This window comes from Mytilus edulis, chromosome 8, assembly GCF_963676685.1.
Source record: "Mytilus edulis chromosome 8, xbMytEdul2.2, whole genome shotgun sequence".
NCBI classification, from domain to species: Eukaryota; Metazoa; Mollusca; class Bivalvia; order Mytilida; family Mytilidae; genus Mytilus; species Mytilus edulis.
In genome coordinates, this window is record NC_092351.1 from 53,956,178 (window position 1) to 53,974,997 (window position 18,820).

An 18,820-nucleotide genomic window follows, 5' to 3' on the forward strand; every position below is an offset into this window, starting at 1 on the left:
AGAAAAATTAGTTTTACGGCGCATATATAGGACTCTTAGTGATTAAACTCGTTTTATGTGCACAACCATCCCCTTAACATTGAACAGTGATAAAAAGCATATTATAAAAACAGTTGAATCGTTTCACAAATGATATCGGATATGTTCCTTACGTCGTAACTACAATCCCCTTCCCTTTCATGAATGTGACCTACCGAATTAGACTATTTACCGGATTTGTTATCACATTGGCAACAAGACGGTAGCCACATGTGAAGTAGGATCTGCTTACCCTTTCGAAGCACCTGAGATCAACCCTAGTTTCTGGTGGGGTTCGTGTTGTTTATTCTTTAGTTTTCTATGTTGTGCCATGTGTACTATTGTTTGTTTGTTTGTTTTCTTCATTTTTAGCCATAGCGTTGTCAGTTTATTTTAGATTTATGAGTTTTACTGTCCCTTTGGTATCTTTCGTCCCTCTTTTGAAAAGACTTTTCAAATAAATAAATAAAGAGCTCTGCTGTAAGCACATGGTACTCCTCTTGTCTTTATGCTTTAAGGTCATACGATACAGTAGAGATCCCTCGTTTATTTTTTCTTAAAATTTTGATAGAAGGTCAATTTCAATGTGTACCTTTTAAATATGCAAAGAAAAAAGTACCTTCATGACTTACTTTTAGAGATAATTTGGTTCGAAATTTGCATATTTGGAAGAAAATCCCTGAAATTTAATAAATTATGACTTTTAAAGAAAGTAACAATACTTTTGAACGAAAAGTCATTACTTAACCGGGTTTTTTGTAAAATATTCCCTTGATCCATGACATCAACATGCTGAAACAAGTTTAAGGTTAAACCAAATCATCATGATCCGGATTTAGATTGCTATATCCGAAATAAAAAATTGACCATACTTTTGCGTCTTTTGAAGTGCAGAAAAAAATTGATCGTTGTTTTTTTCCTGAAATTTTGGCGGAGTGTTCTTGAAACAGTACTTGATTGATTGCAAAAGAAAACAATTGGGGTCCATGTGCTTGTTTTTTCAATAAAAGCCATACATCTTTATTTTTTACGACGTCTGTCAGTATGGCGCTAAATTACGTTAAATTAAGTTTTAATCGCAACAACGTCGTGTAATCATTCCCGCCGTACACGAGTTCGCTGTCAAGTTTATGCAGGTGTTTTTCAAAGCGTTGATACTTAATATAAATGAAGGATTCTAGCAGATTGCTTTGGCAGATGTAGATCTGCTAGAAGTATAAAGGTGCATCTCCGTCCGACATTAGTTCAAAATTGCTTGATGTACTGTAGGATGACAGACAACATTATTGACATGACAAATGTCAACCATCTATAAATTAAGTGAGGCGATCATACCATATAACCGTCAACAATGGCAAAACCGATACCGTATCGTCAACTTTAAAAGGTCCCGACGTACTTAATTATGAGCAGTACTTCTTGTTTTATAATAAGAGCTGTTTTGTGCAATTTAACTCATGCCATTATTGCATCAATCGACCGAAAATGAAGTTGTAATATAATATTTCATAGGAAGTACTGCAGCCGGTATAAGAGAATGATATTGAACGATGTCTTTATCAATAGATAAGTTACATAACATTTTTTTACGGCGTATACGTATGAATATTTGCATACTTGTTTGTCTAGAAGAAGAGCTATATTGAAAACACTTTGTTCGTCTGTCTGATCGTCTAACTATACGACGAGTTTTAACGTGTGTACACTTTCTGATCTGTCTGTCTGCAGTTAGTGTACATTTGCCGATACTTCAATTTTTATCTCTCAATACATTGAAGTAAAAAATGTACAATAGGGACATGCTTATACAAATAAGAAGACAAATGACTAAACGACTATAGGACATCGGACGGCCTTCAACAAAGAGTAAAACCCATACCGCATTGTAAGCTATGAAAGGCACCTACATGACAAATGCAAAAACACTCAAACTTACGGCCTGATTTAAGTACAAAACAATGAACAAAACACAAATATGATGAACGATAGCAAAAGACACCGTTAATTACAAGCCCTTTTAACAGCATGTGAACGGGCGTTTTCTTGTTTTGGTCTATTACATCCAGTTTCATATACAAAAAGAATACATGTACAACCAATTAAACAAACTAACGTGTGACAATGCTGCATCTATTGGTAATATTTTGCTTAAATTCAAACCAAAAAAGACACCAATATAATTTTTGAAATCTTTGTAACGGATTTTTATTGACAGTTTTTCTTCATACACATACAATATTATATGTTTTTAAAATATCAATTAAAATCGTCTTTTTTATGTACCAATTTCAAGTCCAGAATAGGATGAGACACTGAGTGTGAGGCTCTCTTTACTTATTATTCTATTTACGAATAGAGGTGTTATACGACCTTGTCCACCAATGAGAGTCTCGCACATGCAGTCGGTTTTGTTATTTCATTGATAGTCTGTTAAATTTGGCCTTACAATGACAATTCTCCGTAAAATTTGGAGGCTGCCAAATGCTAAACAAGAAAAGAATTCAAGATAGTATTATTTACTTCGAATTCATTATCAATAAATGAAAATAACTGTTCTCGTCATGAAAAATATTGCACAGCTGTACAACACGCCGTAGTAATGACTTTTGTGTATGTATTTCAACACCAGACCAGATTCGGCTACCCTCCACGCCATAGATTTTGTTAATTTTTTCTCATTAATTACGGGTTCGTACGTTTTCTCATTTCTTTAAGTGTCATTAAAATAACATTTGGATGTCATAATTGTGCAAAAAATATTTGCCGCTGTACGTTAAGCAGCTACCAATACTCATAATTAGCTGTTGCAGGTCGTTTTGTTCCGAATTTTGTTTTTCAGCATGTTACAGTTTAAGCAACGAATAATAAGATAGATCCCAATTCCTTGAAATATTTCTTTCTCTACGCTGAGCAGATTCCGCTGGGCCGTGTAGCGTTTTGCAGTTATTCAGTGCCAGACTTAAAAGCTCCACAATTCTTGTTCCGTCTTTCCATGTTATACTGTCAGTACTCTCTTTTCTGTCTTTCACCATTTCTTCAATTTCGTCATGCAAAATTTCCTTGACCGTTTCCGACATTTTGTCAGAAGAAAAAATCCCCAAAACTGTACAACATCAAATCAGAAATTATATAAAAATCAAAAGGGTACTTAGTTTAATAGATATATTAACTAGTCACCATAGTCTAATCATTAAAAGCTGAAAGCATTTTTATGATTTATTATCCGAAAAACTGGAAAAAAGCCTCATTTTTTTATGAATAAAAACTCCATAACTCCAAATATGTAAATGTTTCATAAAAGTTGGTAAAAGCGTGTTTGAGTTATTGTCCAAAAAACTGGGAAAAATCCCCTTTTTCAATATAAAAATTCATAACTAAAAAATGTAAAATCTGAAATTTAAAAAAAAATTGAAAGGTAGCTTAAGTCAACAGATTTAAACAGTTCACTAAACTGTCATAAAAGTTTGTTTAAGTGTTTATGAGTGATTGTCCGAAAACTGGAAAATCCCCCCTTTTTTAAGCATAAAAATTCATGACACGGAAACGTAAAATCTGAAATTTATAAAAATCAGAGCATACGTCAATAGATTTAAACAATTCACCAAAGTCTCATTAAGTTGATGGAAGCATTTTAGAATTAGTCTCCGAAAACTGGAAAACTCCCCCCTTTTTAAGGAAAAAAAATTCATAACATGGAAACGAAACATTTGAATTTTATAAAAATCGAAAGGGAGCTTAAGTCAATAGATATAAACAATTCGATAAAGTTCCATAAAAGTTGGTGGAAGCGTTTTTTATTAATTGTCCGAAGTGTGGACGACGGACGGACAACGGTATACCATAATATGTCCCGTTTTAGACGGGCGTATACAAACAAAGAAACAAGTTATAAAAAATGCTAAACATATAGTACAGATACAAGCGTGCTCGATGTTTGTGATAGAGGGGGAGGGGTGTGAAATTGCTGCGAGTTTTGTTTATCCAAAATCGATTTTACATATGTCCGTTTTTTACAATCAATATTTCACAAATTAAGTTAAGAAATAAGGAATCAGTGAAAATACTATGTAAATTAAGTATTTTTTATTATCCTACATTGAACTTTTGATGTTGTCCCTTACTTTGGCTTTGTGGAAGCGTCGACCATGTGCATTATATTACGCTGTCATCATTGCAGAAGTTGAAACACTATGTATTTCTTTTGGTGCCCCAACCTTTTGTGGGGAAAATTTGGTTGATTATATAGGAAATCGCCGTAGCCAGACTGGACCCCCTTAAGGTCAGTTAGTGCCACCCCTTATGAAAAGTTCTGGATCAACCACTGCTGCTGTCGTAAATGATGGTAGCGAGGGTTAACTGTCGCTAATGCTTTACCAACTCTAGCTTCACACACGTTGATTCCTTTGCTTGATAAATGTAACTACTAGTATTTGTTCCATGTACATGATGCATACGGTTTGAAATTCCATCATTTGTGTCGATCTGTTATTTTTTCCTTTTTGTATTTCAAAAGAAGATTGTCACTGACTGAGACCCCTTTTTTGTGTCGACATATTTGTCCTATAATACTCGTTTTGCTTTCACATATTGAAGATGTGTAAAATCATATTAAAGACATGATAATAGAATGTACATAATACAGAACCTCGGGGGAACTGTTTCATGTTTGTTGAAAAACTATTCACATAATTATTATATATTCTTTGCTACATTTTGTTTTCGGTAAAAGCAAATATAAGAAGTCTTTCATTCTTCGAAATATACATTTACCACACATACATGCATGCAAGTTAATTTCATATTTTCTTTTATAAGATGATTGCTTATTTGAAATTCTGCGAATGAAATTGTGAATATCATAAGCTTGGGAAAAACAAGTTTGTATTAAACAGATTCAAAATTAGGAAACGCTGTACGATGTAGAAAAATACAAAATTGAAAATATATACTAGCACAGTGATCAGAATAATTTAACATCTACACCCATCCCTCCCCATCCCTTTCGAATCGCGAACCCTGCTCCTTGAGCATGTACAGAAACTGACATGGACAATATCTAATATTCTAATATTTTCTCTTCTTTTCTAATATGTTTGACACATTCAGCCACGATATGGTTCAATGCTACTTCGTCTACTCCGCATCGCCTAGTAATTCCATTTTCAGAACAAAAACGACTTACGGAAAGAAAAGACAAAGAAAAACAAAAGTCAGATAGATAAACAGATAGCAAGATATATACAATGAATGACAGATTGATAGATCGAAAGATAGATATAAACACGTAGCTACAAAGACAGCTATATACATTGTATATAGATAAAAAGACAGAATGATTTGTGGTCACTATCGTACTTGTCAGTGTATCATTCTTGTTCGGAATTTGTTGATACCACACATAGTTCACACACACACCTTAAAAAGATCTTCAAGACATATTGCGCTTAAAACAAGACAAAAAAAAACGGAAATAGTAAAACATTAAATAAAAAGGGACAACAATTTAAACATTTAAAACGCCTACATTGAAACAAATTACATTTTGTTCCCATTATTAGACATTTAAATAATGAACATTTTTCAAATTTGAATATTGCACAGTAAAATGAAAATTGAAAAATTGGAGCATTTTTCATTTTTCAATATTAAACGTCAAATTGAAAAATGCTCCACGTTGGAGCATTTTTCATTTTTCAATATTTGAAGACAAATTGAAAAATGCTCCACGCTTGAGCATTTTTCATTTTTCAATATTGTTAGTCAAATTGAAAAATGCTCCACGTTAGATCATTTTCCATTTGTCAATATTGTTAACTAAATTGAAAAATGCTAAAGGTCAGTATTTTCAATATTTACTTTTAAGAATGAGATTGAAATATGTTTTGTTTTCTAAAGCAAGCAAATACAAATGTTTTAATAATTTTAAACTTTTGACAAAATAAAATCATTTTTAACAGAAAGTTATTGTTATTTGTTTCAATATCTTCGTTAAATCAAAAATATAATTTCATGAAAATAACAAATTTCAAATCTCATAGAGAAAATGGTTTTTCGAAAGTGATTTCTATGGGTTTTTGTTACATTTTTCAAACCAACTACCTTTAAGATTTGCAGAGCAATTTGAAAATTTATTTTTCATTTTAAAATGAAAAATGTTTGGCGTAAATGTACACGGACGTCCCTTACACATAATTTAAATAACTATAATTGACTTATTCTGTGTAATTTTAAACTGTACTACATAGTAGTCTCGCAATATTTCATGAGATAAAATCATATGGATTTAACGATGTGTTGTTTTTTTAGTTGGATTGTCCACTCACAAACTGAATATAAAAAACATATTTATATTCTATATTATATGACCTTTTTTAATAAATCCATTACGCAGATATAGAAATATGTGTTTTCAGTTACCGGACCAACAACTCTATCTCAGGCAAACTAGCTAAAATATAAATTCCGGCGATTTCGCGGGTTTGTTCAAGTTTTAGTATATGCAGCCTTCTTCATTAATAACTGCTGCTTCCTTTGAATATTAAATAAGAAATAAGATAAAAACAAATGTTGACGTTATTTTAAGAACGTTTGCGTTACATCGCAAATACTTGTGTTAAACACAAAAAATTGCGTTCTTTCGCAAAGATTTGTCTTATATCGCTAATGTTTGCGTTATAAAAAAAGAACAGAGGTGAAGCAAGACAAATTTTCTTTCTTACGTTTCATACGGCCAAAATTTTGACTTTTAACATCGTCTATAAACTCAATTCATTGTCCTTTACGGTATAGTTTTTTTTATTTGGACTGCGTGAAAGGCTGACTTTTTGCCCCCCCCCCCTCCCCCTTTCCACCCTAAAATTGTCTCGGATAGAGTAAATTATCCTCTTCGTATAATCTAAACAACATTTGTCATTTTGGTGTTAAGCATAATAGTACCAATTATTGTTAATGGACAAGTATGTTCTAACCTCATTCTTTTCCAAGCAATATATATTGAAAAGATAAAAAAAAAAAGTACAAATTACGTCATTAGGTATACTAATTTAATTTAAGGATAGACATTTAGTAGAGATTAACGTGCGTTTTGTATAAAGATTGATTTTTTTCGTTTCAAATAACATTAAATCAAAACTCGACAAAAATTGATAATAAAATCATATAAACGTTTAAGATTATAAACAAATTGAAAGTCTTCTAAATTTACCTACCTTCCATGTTGTTTGCGCAATTTAGTTGTGTATTTCCATTTCGTTTTAATTCTACTTTCGTTTCTATTTTTAATCAATAATCATACAGGAAATGGAGTTTTAAAAGGACAAACAAATACACAAATATTTAAAAGGACAAACATACACATTCGTAAACATTACAGGTGAATATGACATAAATAGAATGTTAGAGTAGAGCCAGCTTGGTGTATGAAAGACAACTCCTCTATAGAGTTCTAGAAAACAGAAAAAAAAAATTAAATTGAAATACATATCTGTGAAATATATTTTACAGTCTTTTACGAGTTGTTCAACTGAATGCACGAATATCACGAGCTGGTTACCCTAGTGACATTCTCTTTACAGAAGCGTTATATCTTTGGTCCGGACATAGTTCAACTGACCGCATGAATGCATGTCGGGCGGATTCACTGTCTCCTAATAACTGTAATTCAATACCAAGGATGGTGTAGGCTTTAGATAGTAAACGTACATCTATTGCAATTAAACGATTTTGAGCTATAATAAGTTGTAAAGTTTGGAGGCAATCCTGACAATGTCTGACATTATTGAGAGAAAAATTACACAAAAACTTTAGAAAAAAAGCATAAACCTTGGAGGAAATTATATATTTTCCATTTTCGACTTCCATTTGTAGTTCGTTCGGTATAATGCAAGTGTTATGTGGAAATTTCATATGATCTATAAGCATTATTTTCCATAATTTTACAACACTTTCGTTCTGAAAGAAAATCAGTTTGAGCAATTTGAAATGCATATCCGACATATCCATTCAACGGTATATTTTTTTGGGAATACATTTCGATAGAGAATATATGATGATTCGAAACGCTTTACTATATTGTTTTTGTCTTATGGAAAAACGAAGCTAACATCAGCCATCCAGATACAGCGTCATGAAGAATATACTGTAGCAAAAAACAAACACAGGAATTATACTATTGGTTTTGGTGTTAAATATTTTTTCTAGTACTGTTCAGTGGCACATTTTCCGCACCCCCATGACCAGTAGTAGGTATTACGTATTTTATAGAGGATTGGTAACAGGAAACTAGTTTGTGTGTTCCTCTCTTGTATTGCGCATCTGGTGCAAGAAAATTGGTACCGTTAATTTTATTACTACCACTGGGTCGATGCATCTGCTGGTGGACTATTAGTCCCCGAGGGTATCACCAGCCCAGTAGCCAGTACTTCGGTACTGGCATGAAAATACGGATTTTTTGAGTTATTAAAATTTGCTGTTACAAAATATTAGAAATTATTATAAATTAAGGGATGTATCTTCCTTATGCAAAGCTCTGATTCCTTTCACGGATTTGGCTATACTTTTTGGACCTTTTTGATTATAGCTCTTCATCTTTTATATAAACTTTTGATTTCAAATAGTTTGGTCACGAGCATCACTGAAGAGACATGTATTGTCGAAATGCGCATCTGGTGCAAGAAAATTGGTACCGTTAATTTTATTACTACCACTGGGTCGATGCCTCTGCTGGTGGACTATTAGTCCCCGAGGGTATCACCAGCCCAGTAGCCAGTACTTCGGTACTGGCATGAAAATACGGATTTTTTGAGTTATTAAAATTTGCTGTTACAAAATATTAGAAATTATTATAAATTAAGGAATGTATCTCCCTCATGCAAAGCTCTGATTCCTTTCACGGATTTGGCTATACTTTTTGGACCTTTTTGATTATAGCTCTTCATCTTTTATATAAGCTTTGCATTTCAAATAGTTTTGCCACAAGCATCACTGAAGAGACATGTATTGTCGAAATGCGCATCTGGTGCAATTTTATTAGTGTTCCAATAAATAAAATGAAACACATCATTTGCCAAACATAATGATGAAGAATTAAGTGTTTTACCACCTCGATGGTATGCAATGTATGTGGTTCGATGTGAACAATCAACAATCCACATTGATATATGAAAGTGAGATAATTGATCTGAAAATAAGATGCATCGCCATCCGTAACTGTCCAGGGTATAAAGTTTCTCTAATAGTATTTCGCGAGCATGTCCCTTTATTTTATTCTCAATTATGTTGTTCACTGTTAAGAAGTAATGTAAACAAACTGAGTACTTAACAGAATAAATCAGTCTGCTTAAACATCGCATAAAACATTGTATAAGATTTTTAGGTTTCCATATTGATTGTTGTAATTCTTCCGATATCCAAAAAAAAATTGTTTTCAAGAAATATGAACAGAGTAAATCGTCACATTCGGTGTAGGTTGCTATTACATCTTTCAAAGACTTTTCAGGAGGGCATAACATATTAATTGAGTGTGTGTAAAAGTAGTTATTAGAAATTTTTCAACAACTGAAAAAGAAATTCTCCCTTTTATATCCTCTTTTGGCGATTCTTTAACCATGCTAACCCCGATTGGAACTAAAAGTACTCCGTGCTTTAAAATACTTTGTTTGAAATTATAACTTGGCCATGCGTTACTTGATCTTGCTATCCACTGTGATGCTTGTGATATCCATGTTGTACAACGTAAGCGAAAGGCATTGTCAAACATTCCTTCTTTGTTAGATAAACATGGTCCATGAACAACTACGCCATTTGTACTACGTAATAGCTCTGGTGTAAATAATGCGCCCGATAAATAATGATTTTCATTACGTTCCTCACAGAATGTATGTAGATCTTTAAGACTCATGTGTCCTACTTGCAACTGAGTGAAACCAGCTTTTACATCATCTGTTTTCATTTAAAATATATATCAAATTTGATTTGTAATCTGTTTTAACATCTTAATAAACCTCAATGTCTTTAGTATTAACATTCATTAAATTCAAATCACTTCCTTTCATCATCTCCAAAACTTCCGCTTGTGATAATGGAAATAAGTTTGTCGCTTGTCATATTATCCCTGGCATAATTCATCAGTCTGAGTGTTTTAACATGATTCTATGATCCAACTATGTTCTGACACATATAACGATACAGTGCTAATGATAGGGTGTGTGTTCTTGTGTCTAAAATAAACATAAAATCGATAAAATAGTATTTGTCTGAGGAAATGAAATAGAATGTTCACCATATTGATGTTAACATAGAACTTCTTTTGCAATTTAGCTTCAATGAGTTGTTGCGATGTTAATTTATCTTAAAAACGGATTGGCTTTAGCTATTACTAAGTTATTGTATAAAAAAACTGCTTTTATTCAGTTCAAAAGAGTGGAAGAATATAACAAAGTGATAGTCAAACTCACTAGTTACAATAAACTGACAACGCAATGGAAAAAACCCAATTGAATTGCGATCAACAGAAAAATAACAGCCTATACAAATTACGACATATAATTATATATTTCAGAAAGCATACTATATGAAATCTCGAGCGGACGGCATCTTCCTGCTCAAGTTCAAGTAGTAGTTTTTCTATTAACAATTTTATATTTTGCAAGTTGTGTTTTAGTTTTTAACAAACCTTTGTGATGGTCCTTCTGAGGCATCCACTGTGTTCTGCAGAATATAAAACATGTGGAGTTTTTGTATCCTATGAAACAAGTCTACTGAACTATCGATACTAAAATACGATTGCTAGTTTGATTGTTAATAAAACAACAATCATAAAGAACAAAAAACAAAGATGTGACTAATAAAGTTTCAAATATATACTCCTATGCCGATATCGTTAGGTAAGCTATGTAGAGCCCGATTTGACAAAAAAAAAGAGAAAATTAAAAGAGAATAAAAAAGACAAGGTTTAACAACAGCCACTGAATTACACAACTCCTGGCTTTTCGTAAAAGAACACGAAAAACATGGTGGAGTGAAACATTTTTGTGAGCCTGTTCCTCCCCTGTTACTAGGAACAATTATTGGTAATAGATACTTCATGGATTAGCCCAATGAATAACATCGAAAACAGCTGTAAATCCAGATGGGAAAGGATGGCTAAACGTGATGTTTACCAACCACAAAAACAAATAATAAAAATAAAAAAACACATATCTTACCGATGTAAGAGTAGTTACAGTTACTGAAGGCCTCCTTTCATATAAAATGAAAATCTTGCTCTTCTAGAGGAAAATATAAAAAAATATGCTTTCAAACATATTTTTACTTTCAATTTAGAAATAAACATGATGTCAACGTTTATTGATACCAAATTAACGTTGAAGGTTATATTTTAAAGAATGTTCTTAAAATACTTTCCTGCTATTTTGTTTTAGCTGTTTATTTTGGTATTTCCGTTATTTACTTTCATTTCTATTTTCATCAAATATTGAAACAAATATGTTTTTTTCCTTAAAATAGGTCCTTTAGGGAATATAGATTTAAATTTTTTTTCGAAATACTAAGAATTTTCTGTCCCAGATATGGATTACCTTAAATAAACAGTATTTGCCGAAACCTTTCTAACTTTGAAAATCAATGTTCTCTTCAATTTAATTCTATATTTGGTCCTTTAAATTTATTCGATTCGACCATCACCGAGGGTTCATGTATTAACCGCCCAGTAGTCTGCATTTCTGTGTTAAATAATAACTTTGATATGTTCATGATTATAATTTAACTGTTAACAAAGCTTTAAATTTTATTTTTTATTAAGATTTGGGTTTTTGAATGTTCTTCAACTTGGTGCTTTTTTTGGGCTTTTTTTAAGGTTTTGATCCAGCGTAAATGATAGACGAAACGCGCCTTTGGCATTAAAATTTTAATTCTGTTATATATGAAGATTTAACTATTAATACATTCTGTAAATGCGTTGTCAGTTTTTGATTTTTCATAAATAGTATATCCAAACTTGTTTTGTAATGGCATTGTAGCGAAAGATTACACAATTACATTCAAATTGCAATATTGACAGTCTGTTGTGACATGGGTTACATTCTAGTTTATTTGACAACTTCCTTCTACATTTCACGACATAGTACAGCGTTGGCTTTCTCATTTCTCCAAACCATATCCTCCTTTCTCTTACACCTTTTATGCTCTCTCACACCCCTGTTCTCTCTTTAACCAGAGCATAATATTTTCTTATGATAAAAGTGAAAATAAAGTTTTGTTTCCTCATTTTCTCCTTTTATCTTTTTTTCTTTCATTTTTATCGTCCCTGTTCTACTTTATACCATATCAAAGTGAAATGGCATTGTTTGAATATTCAAATTACGTGTGGAAAACACCGATTGGTCAATCTACTCGCGTAAAATATTGGTTAGCAAACTTTGAAAACTTACAACTCTAGACACGTAAAATAACACTTATATTAAAATTGTATCACAATATCTTTTATGAATTTACGATACATGGGTTATAAGTTCTTTAATCTATGATCTGGATAATGCACAGCAAAAGTGTACATTAACTACCTCAGATGTACTGCACAGTTCAAAGTACTCTTACCTTTAGTGGCGGACCCCTAAATACTAAAACTAAATACCCCAATGATGAGTGTGGCCAAGTTTGGTTAAATTTCACTCAGTTATTTCTGGGAAGATTTCTGTAAAAGTTTACGACGACGGACGACGGACGCCAAGTGATGAGAAAAACTCACGTTGGCCTTTCGGAAACAAAATGTCTTCGGACAACGACGACATCGCAATATCTATGTACGTCCGAAATTTTATAAATATAAAAAACTGAATTCCACCTTTTCATTAAACAAACCCCACCCATTTAATTCCTTCTATCCCCTCTTTTTGGGATTACAAATGAATGGCAAAATTTACATACCTGAAATTCATGTTTCAACTTCGTCTTGGAGAAACTACCTCTAAATCGGAAAGATATTTTCAATAGAAACAGATATTTTCAACAGAAACAAACTAATTTGTTTGCTTCCCCTTATTAAAGAAATATTTTTGTTTTAAATTTGGAATAAAACATTTAAAAAAATCATGGCTTTCCCCTCCCCCCCCCCCCAAAAAAAAAAAGAAAAGTCAATACCTTAGCCATGTTCTTGCTACAGGCGGCATATATACGGGTGGCTGCCCACGAAACCTTACATATTGCGGGTTATTGATTTGGTTGAAACTGCAGAATAAGTACACAAAAACGTAATAAAAAGCTGTGCGCAAATGTAATGCACTGAATTGAAGTTCATCCCATATCACCTTTCATCCTAAGGGGCCAAGTGGTAAGTAGTCACACTATTGTATCACTAAATATACATCATATAATGGAAATGGGCATAACAAGACAGTTTTGACGTTCCATACGTGTATAAACAATTTAAATTTAAATCTAAAAATTCAGACGACACAAGGAAGATGCAAGTTAAAAATAACAAATCCTGATGAAACCTAATATTGATAACTAGTGCGTTTCTAACTACACCAGGATTTATAGATGAAAATTTTTCAAAATAATAAAATAATAAATTAATTGTAAAACAATATAAAAAAAACACAAGAAAACAAAAAACGAATCTACCTTTATCGACCCACAAACGTAACATTATTGACTATTGTGTCAAACTGTTTAATATCAAATGCTAGAAAAACACACATGTTCCCCTTCAACAAAATACATATCTGGAATAAGTCTGCGGTTTTGCTATTTGTAAGTAAACTTAATGTAGTACACCGGTGTTCAAAAGTCATAAATCGAATGAGAGAAAATAAATTAGGGTTATAAACTCAAACCGAGGGAAACACATCCACTACAATATTATATTGGGTTCATTAACAAAAGTCTCTTTACAGACGTATTTGATATGTTAACCGGGCATATTTCAATTGATTGCATGAATGCTTGATGGGCGGCTCTCTTGTCTCCTAATAATTGGAAAGCAATGCCGAGAATAGTGTAAGCTACAGATTTAAAATATCGATCATTTCCAATTAAAAAGTTTTCTGCTTTAACAAGTTGTAAAGTGTGGAGGCAATCCTGACATTGTCTGACATTATTTAGATGATAATGACATAATAAATTTAGAAAATAAGCATAAACTATAGAGGAAATACGATATGGTCTATTTTTCAACTCCATTTGTAGTTCATTTGGTATTAGCCAAGAGTTCTTTTTAAATTTCATATAATCTATACGAACTTTTTTCCACAACTGTACAATACTTGTTTTCACGAATAATTGCAATTCGGGCAATCCCAAATTAATATCCGACATATCCATTAAGAAGTATAGTTTTTCAAGAGTAAATTTCGATAAACAATACATGATGATGTGTATTGCATTGTTGTATTGCCGTGTGTTATAGAACAGCGATGCTATCAACAGCCATCCAGATACAGTGTCATGATAGATATTTTGAATTGAGTACAGAGACAGGAATTATACTGTATGTATTCGTTTTTATTACTTTTTCTAGTACTATTCAGTGGAACAAACTGCGCACATCGTGAACACCACAATGACATGTAGTATGTATATAAGTATTTAAGTGAGGAATGGTCACTGGAAACTATCTGGTGTATTCCTCTTTTGGATGTGTTAGTGTTCCAATTATTAAAAATTAACTCAATATTATAATTCGGAATTAAGTGATTTTGCAACCTCGATAGTATGCAATGTATGTTGTTCGAAGTGATCCATCCACATTGATACTTGAAAATTAAATAATTGATCAGAAAAAAACATGCATCGCCATCCGTAACTATGCAGGGTTAACAATTTCTCCAATAGTATTTCACGAGCGCGGCCCTCTATTTTGTTCTCAAACATGTTGTTCTCTGGAATGAAGTAATGTAAACAAACTGAATAATCAACTGAATATATCAGTCTGCTAAAACAGCGTATAAAACAAGATTTTCTGGTTTCCATACGGATTGTGGTAATTCTTCTGATATCCAGAAAATTATTATTTTCAAGAAATATGAACAGAGTAAATCTTCACATTCGGTGTATGTTGCTATAACATCTTTCAAGCAAATTTTCAGGAGGGCTTAACATATTAGTTGAGTGTGTGTAAAAGTATTTATTAGAAATTTTCACCAACAGAAAAAGAAATTCGCCATTCAATATTCTCTTTTGGTGATCCCTTAACACCGATAGGAACGAAAAGTACTCCATGTTTTAAAATAATTTGTTTGACATTATAACTTGGCCATGAGTTTCTTGATCTTGCTATCCACGGTGATGCTTGTGATAACCATGTTTTACAATGTAAGCAAATGCGTGGTCATACGTTCCTTCTTTGTCAGATATACATGGTCAATGAATTACACTCTCTGAATGACCCAAGATCAGTTTAAATAATGCGCTGGATAAATGATGTTTTTCCATTATGCTCTTCACACAGTTTACAAAGAAATGGAAAACTCATTTGTTTAAATATCAACTGAGTGACACCAGGGTTTACATCACCTGTTTCCATCAACACATTTTCAACTTTTGAATTGTAATCCGTTTTAATTTCTTCATAAAGTTCAAAATTTTTAGTTAAAAACATTAGATCCAAATCACTTCCTCTCAAATCAAGTCCTTCTCCAAAACTCCCACTTGTGATACGGTTTAAACTGTCATTACTGTTTATATCATCCCTGGCTGTATTCATCAGTCTAATTGTTTAAACATAATTCTCTGTTCCAACTAAGTGTTGACACATATAACGATACAGTGCTAATGATTTGGTTGTTGTGTCTGTCTCTAAAATAAACATGACATATGCAACTATTCCAGTCATAATTAGGTTCGATAACTCTGTATGTGACTGGTTTAATTAGGATTATGTAAAATGTACTGGTTACCCGTGTAATGATTTTATATATATATAGATATTTCATCTGTGTTACCATCCATCCGTGGTTTCCTTTTGTTAATATAAAATATTATCATTGAAATGATTTCATAAACAATCGTATAATACTAATATATATATTAGGTCTTGTCAAAACTTACATCGTGATTAGGCCACGTTGCCATGTTTGTTTTCTTTGATCACGTTGATGACTTAATTAATATATCCACAATCTAGCTTTATCCTTAATAATCATACGAGTTACAATAAACGTGTCATATTTAATTGCAATACAAACAGTTAAATCTAATTGAAATATTTGCATGTGCAAAATAAGTGTCGAACATCGTCTACGTTTGAAAATTATTTGGTCGCCATTTTGTTTTATGTAACTTCGAAATTTTATCAAAACAAATAGCATGTATCCACTTTAACAGAGGGAAACAATGTTTAATTCTATGCTGCATTAAGGTAAGACAATTATTGAAAAGACATGCATCTAACAATTTTTCGATTTTCATCGGTTAAATCTTCAAAAATATATATTCCGATGTCGCCCCACGCTATCAATGTACATGTAAACTTGGTGCATGCAAATCTTTTTTTAGTGTGAGATACTGTTTCTAATAAATATATTGAAGAACATGTGAAAAAAGAAATTTCTTAAGTACAAAAAGGCACACTTTGATAAATATTTGAAATATTACTCTTTGATTTATAACTAAATGAATACCGGCATGTCGTGTCGTTGTGAACCTCCAACAGTGCTCGCCATTTTGAAAATATTGCTGAAGACTGCAAAAATAAGAACTTTTCAACCAAATTTCGAAGCAAAAAGTTTAATACCTGAACTGATATGGTTTGCGATTTCATTTAAATGAATATGTTTTCGATCTTTTTAGGGGTTGGGAGGATATAAGTAACAATAAATTAGTTGAGAAAATTGATTTTACAAAAAGGTCCCATTACAATTTTATCGAGAATTAACGAAGATGTCAACGGAGGCTGTGTGGCTATGTCACCTCAATTTTCAAACTTATTTCGAAGCACGAAATCATATTTCTGAACTGAAACTTAAAACATATTTAATTGTAAAAAATTATTAACTGTAAAAGGCGGGGTTGGGAGGGAAAATATACATTATAACAAAAAAGTTATGACCGTTTATCTATGTACCAGGTTCACTTTCATTGATAATCAATCGGCCATTAATGATATACAACTTAAGTGTAAAAGTCACGTGATGACCGATATAGTTGGATATGAATTAATCAAATGATATTCATAATAGGAAATGATATACATTGTTAAACATATTGATGTTAACATAGATGTACTATTGCAATGTAGCGTCAATGAGTTGTTGCGATTTCAATTTATCATAAAAATGTATGAGCTTTTGCTATTATTCTGATGATTGTAATAAACAATTGCTTAAAAACATTTCGAAATAGAGGAAGAAGATACCAAAATGATAGTCAAACTCACTAGTCGAAGACAAACTGACAATGCCAAGGCAAAAACAAATCCAAGTTTAAACACTATCAAAAGACTAACAATAGCCGAAACAAAGAACGACGATATAGACACTTAATCCTGAGCAACACAAACCATTCAAAAATATCGTTCTTAATTAGGGGTTTCAGCTAAGTGCTCTGTATGGGTTTGGTAGATCTTGCCGGCACCCGTTCAACCATTTTTTAAGTTGATTTTATTAATTTCTCAAAATCTTTTTTTGTCTTTAATATAGCATAAGGATAATGCTAAGAAGAAATGCTTGCATAGTTTTCGAAAATAATAATGGAAACATCGCAATATAAGGAATTATATTATATATTCCATCGATCATTTTTGATTTTGATTACATAGTTAAATTCGATACAAGGAGACTGACAAAATAAACTCATTTTAAGAATTTGTTTTCCTTTGAAATAAGTCTAATATATTTTATATTTTACTATGTTTAAACAATGTTAACTTTTAAACTTTTTATTTTCTTGCCTATGTTTTTTCATTAGAAAACTTCTGAATTGTTTCTTTCAATTGACGTCAGTTCCGGTTTTGGTAATTAAGGTATTTTCCGAATACGTAAATGATAAACTCAAATGGTAAACGTTCAACCAAATCAGTAAATGTGTTACCTAAATATAAATATGGCGGAGAATACAGATAAGTCTTAATTCAGCTCGATTTTACTTTGGTTAAGGAACACACGTTAATTCCAAGCGATTTTGAGATACGTACAGATACCATGTACCAGAACAAGTAGTAATCAGACAGCCAACACACTACTACAAAGTCCGAGCACACTACGTCCGTCTGGATTCCTTTACAAGTTGCATGTAGAGGATAACATCTCGAAAAAAAACTTTATCTTTGGCATTTGATTTACCATTTGCCAGTTACCAAACTAATATTAGTAAACTTTCTGGGTATTTGTTTATCCATTTTCTTTAATTCACGATATTCTACGGTAATACATTATTTATTTGTTAGACTAGAATACTGCTAAGTTATTTAATATTTGTATCTATTGTTGATATTTGATGCATCTTAAAGTTAATACTTGTTTATTTTAATTTAACTAGTCTGTTATTCTTATAACATCGAGAGTTATTATACAAAAAACCTATACTCCAACCTCCCCTTTTATATCCGAGTCTTAAGCTTACCAGAGGAACCAACTATACCAGTGTGTGTTCAGAATACCAGAATACCACATAGATACTAGAGTACCACACTACCAAAGAAGGCTCACCAGTAATAACTTTTATTTCTTATATACTCGTACATTTAACAAAACACATTTTTATTGCAACGCACAAATATATAAACATTTATAGTTTAACACTAAGGCCTGACCGCTCGGTTTTCGTGACAGTAAGCTAGTACAAATGTCCCACTATCAACATAAAC